A 4,268-nucleotide genomic window follows, 5' to 3' on the forward strand; every position below is an offset into this window, starting at 1 on the left:
GTGCCAAAAAGTGATTCTGGTTCTCTTTTCAAGTTGGACTGTCAACTGTGGCTGCTGCTGGGTTTTTCTTGCTCAGGCGTTTCAACCCACTGATGTGTGGGCCTTTCATGATGTAATGGGTCATAGCGGGCCGGGTCCCAGGACGAGCCCAGGGCAGACTCAGGGAGGGGAGCAAATACGAGACAGGTGAGTAATGGCCGGCGGGGTGAGCAGGTAGTGGCAGGGCAGGTGCTGGCGGGCGGGCTGGACGGGCGGGGCAGCGCCCCGGCTGCTGACTCACGGGGCCTCCCCTTTGTCAGAGGGGTGAGGTGGGGCCGCTCACCCACGCACCTGGTGCCGGGCAGCTCCCCAGCACAGGTTCTTTCCTGAGCTGCTCCTCTGGCCCCCGATTTCCCATCAGACGCAGGTGCAAGGGGGGCACACAGGCCTGCTTCCTCAACAGCCGGCTGGCCCGGGGCCCGCAGGTGATCTCAGCGCCTGGCGCGTTCCCGGTGCTCCTGAAAGGAGACCTAGCCGGCAGCCTCTAGAAAGGCTCGAGACGCAGTGGGAGGGGGCGGGGGCACTTGTGGGGCTCTGGGAGCCACAGGTTTTCCGGGAGCCACTTTTCGCTCGGCGTGCACCCACACACCTGCTCCCGTCCCAATTCCTCACCCGGTGCCCACCCACCCAGCCCGACTCTTTCCCTGGGCTGAGGCAGGAAGGGGGCGGTGTGGCCGAGAGGCTCAGGGTCCCCGCTCTGGAGCCAGACTGCCTGACTTGAATCCCTGCTGCGTCACTTGTTGGCTCAGTGACAATGACCTTGGGCATACTTCTTTTTTTTTTATAGACTTTATTTTTTAGAGCTGTTGTAGATGTACAGGGGAAAAAACCATGCAGAAAGGACAGTTCCCATATGCTCCCCAGCCCCCCACAGCTGTTCCTTTTAACAACATTTTGCAGGTGTGACACCTCTGTTACAATTGACGAAACATTACTAGAATTTTATTATTACTTAAAGTCCATAGTTGATTCTTGATGTACGATTCCGGGGTCTGTGTTTTCGTTTTAATTTTTATTGTGGTGACGGACACACGAGCTAAAACGTCCCATTGGAACCGCTTGCAAGTACACAATTCAGGGGCGTGAATTATATTCACATTTGGTTGTGCTGCCGTCACCACCGGCCACGGCCAAAACACCTCCCTCACCCCAAAGAGAAACTCTGCACTTGGTCAGCCTTGACCCCAGGCCTGGTACGTCTAAGCTCCTTTCTGTCTCCGTGAACTTGACCTATTTCTTAACCCCTCTGTGCCTCACTGCTGTTTATAAAACGATGACGGTGAGGACCCCGCCGGCCTTCGCGGCTGGCCCGGAGACTTGAACCTGTCAACACGTGGACAAGCGTAGAGCGAGGCTTAAAACGTGGGAACCCCCAGTCGGGGGACACCCCTCGCCGCACCCCAGCTCCTCCCGAGGTGTCGTTTTCTCACCCTGCCTCTTCCCGCCTCGCCTCCCCCTTGCTTTCTTGGGGTTCCTTTGGGAGCGGCCCCCTCCCCTCTCCCCTTAGGCAGTGGCACAGGCTCATGATTCAAGCAAGATCTGGGGACTGACGGGCTTGGATTCAAATCCCGACGCCCCCACGCCCTTGCTCGGGAACACGGGGGCCTTCCCCGCGCCGGATGACCTGCCACGAAGCCCGCGCCCTGCGAGCGGCCAAGCAACCCTGCCGTTCCCAGGCAGGCCAGGGTGGACCCCAGAAGGGAAGCGGGGTGCGCCCACCTCCAGGACCCCCTCGGCTTGCCCTGCCTGGGCCCGCCCTCCGCAGCGCGCCCCGCTAACAGGAGCTGCGCCCTCGTGAGCATCGGCGCCGCGCCCGGCCCTGCGCTCGGGACTCACCCCCTTTCATCCTGACAGCAGCCTCCCACTTCAGCTCAGCTCTCTGCCCCCAGCGCCTTGTTGTTCCCAAGGATATGACCCAAGTCCCAGTGGCTGAGAAGATCAAAAGCAGGACACGGCCCTGTGGGAGAGGAAGAGGAAGAGCAGGAGGGGATTTTAACCCGCCACACCCTTCCCGCTTTGTGGTTTGCCCTGGAGACAGGTCTCCCAGGATGAGGCCGTTCCAGGCTGCAACGGGGACCGTTCCGGGCAGAGGTGGAGCACCCAGTCATCCCTGATGCCCCTGGAACCCGGGAATGGGCTGTTGTGCTGCGGCAGCAGCTCCCGACCCAGAGCGGCGATTTCAGGGAGGCCCTTTCCTCGGCTGAGCGAGGTTTCCTCCTCTGTAAAATGCCATGGCAATAGCTCCCTTCTCACAGGGCTGCCCCAAGACGAGAAGGGGTCGAGTCGGTTCCTCTCTCAGGATGAGCCCTCAGTAAATGTCCTCCACGTCCCTCTGCCGGCTCAGAGGCTCGACGGGCACACGGAGCTGCGTCCACCCACCGTGACCTGGCCGTTGACGTACCCTCACCCAACCTCAGCTACCTGACCTGTAAAATGGGCCTAGGCGGAGATTCAATATGCACCATAAAGCCTGTCTCCCCGTCCTCAGCACCCCAGGCAGGTTTCCTCCCCTCGGTATATTCACCTTTTCTATAAGAAAGAAAAACACAACAACAAAAACAAAAAATACAGGACGGGGAGGAGCTGGTTGAACAGAGAACTGAGAGAAATCACCTGGATTGCACGGCCTAGGCCGCTGCAGGTAAAGGCAAGGCTGCATACCTAAAAAATAAAAATAAGAAGAGGGGAGCCAAGAGTGGGGGGCATCCTACAGACCCAGACTGGCTAGCAACCCCCAGTGGCTCTTGTTCTTAACCATCGGACAAGGCCGTCTCAGGTTGAACAATGGTGGGACAGAAATCCTGGTGGGCAAAGAAGAGAATGTTCCAGAAGGGCAGCGGCGTCAGCCCATGGAGCGGTTCTGAAATGCCTAGGTCACGAGCACGGCGTCAGATGTTGACTGGGTCCAGCTGACACTGGCCTCAAGACGAAGAAATCGCCTGGGTGGCCCGGGCGAGGCGGAGGCCCTTTTCACAGGAGCAGAAAAAGGAGGGAAACGGCAAAGCCGCGCATTTTCCCGGGGGCGCAGATTGAGCGCCCCGTCTCTGGGGGACTGTATGGTCCCCGTGTGAATGTCCTTCTCCCTCTCTCCAGGCTTGGGCCGCCTGGCGGGCACCAACCCGCCCCACAGCGGAGGAACCCGTGCAGGTGAAGGGCACCGGCTCATCTGTTACCACTTTTTATCATTTTTTAAATGCCGACGGCATGCGGAGCCCTGTGAAGAAGGCAGAGGAAGAGAGGGACACGGCCTGCCCGTCGGACGGAGACAAACAAATGCGTGGCATTCCAGGGCTCTGAGCGAAGATGCCTCCTGAGGAAAGGAAGGCGACATTTGTCTCTGCTGTCACCTTCAGGAACATTCCCAGAAACTTCCACCCCGGCGTTTAACGATAGGATAAACCAGAGCCTACGACATCTGGGCGGCTGTGGCGCTCGGCTCTGAACCCCAGCGCTGCCGGCCACACGATTCGCGTTGGCCTCCGAGCCCCTTTCGGCTGCCTGAATTCCGGGCACAACATAATCCAAGGACAGCTGGAGGGAGGGGAACAGCCAGCCGCAGGCCTGCCCCTCGCCCAGGGCTGAGGTGGTGGAGGGTTTGGGGTCCACCCAGAAGGAAAAACGCCCATGTTTGGAGATGTCCACCAAGGGGAGGCCGAGGGGGCGGCAGAGCAAGGAGGACAGGCACTGAGCTAGCGGCGGCCTCTGCCATCTCCCACGGCTCCCCCACGCCGCGGGCCCCTGTGTGTCACGCCCCACGCACAGACAGGGAGGCCCCCAGGGGTGGGAGCATAGAGGGGTGCCCCTGTCTGGCTGAGGTGTCAAGCAGGGTCCAACCCCAGGGCCACCTTGACTTTGGACGACTCACTTCTCTGAGCTTCAGTTTCGTCATCTGTAAAGGGCTTGGACGTGATGGGTTTTAAAGGGACCTTCCAGGCTTCTGAGTCAGCAAGTGGCCCGAGCGTGTGGCCAGCCCACTGTCTGCCAGGCCCAGAGCGGGGAGGGACGGAGGGCCGTTCACGGGAGCAGTGGGATGGCAGCGGGGAGGCGCTCTTCCCAGGCCGTTACTCACTCTCATGCGCCTGGCCGGATCTGGTCTTGGCACAGGGGCTCCCCACCCCCCAGCCTGCATCCTTTGCTCACCTTGGTGACTCACAGCTGCGGGGACGGGCCAGCTCTGGCCGCCTCTTCCCCAGGTGCTGCCGGGCTGTCAGCTGTTCCTAAGCCCCAGC

The sequence above is a fragment of the Dasypus novemcinctus genome, chromosome 22, assembly GCF_030445035.2.
Source record: "Dasypus novemcinctus isolate mDasNov1 chromosome 22, mDasNov1.1.hap2, whole genome shotgun sequence".
Lineage (NCBI taxonomy): Eukaryota > Metazoa > Chordata > Mammalia > Cingulata > Dasypodidae > Dasypus > Dasypus novemcinctus.